Here is a 518-nt window from a genome sequence, read left to right as displayed (position 1 = left end):
CATGGTGTAGCCTACTTTTTTGGAGTCAGTCGAGTTCTCTTGTGATTGGGTGCTCATCAATTAACTTAACATGCCCTGGACCATTTATATATACTTAACACAAAAAGTAAGGACATTTGTGTTTGGTAGATTATTTCTTTGTTGTAACAATGCTTTTTGGCAATAAATCGATAGTTACGTCTGTAACTACGGTTCTATGAGTCCCGGATGACCGCCAGAGGCGGTGCTTTAGCACTGGATATGTCCATCACGCGCATGCGCAGCTCGAGTACTAATAACAACAAAGTCACCTGTGACCCACGTGACACCGGCTATATCAGCCGGTTTCATCAGAGGATCTGTTCCCAGAATCTTCTCGTGAGCACACAAGAATTCTGAGTGACAGGAAACTCTGGCGGTCATCTGGGACTCATAGAACCGTAGTTACAGACGTAACTATCGTTCTATTTTGTCCCTACTGACGGGAGGCGGTGCTTTAGCACTGGATGACTTATATCAACAATGTCATGAAGAATCCA

Source organism: Trematomus bernacchii, unplaced genomic scaffold (genome assembly GCF_902827165.1).
Source record: "Trematomus bernacchii unplaced genomic scaffold, fTreBer1.1, whole genome shotgun sequence".
NCBI lineage: Eukaryota > Metazoa > Chordata > Actinopteri > Perciformes > Nototheniidae > Trematomus > Trematomus bernacchii.
Note: the sequence above shows the minus strand (reverse complement) of the source record.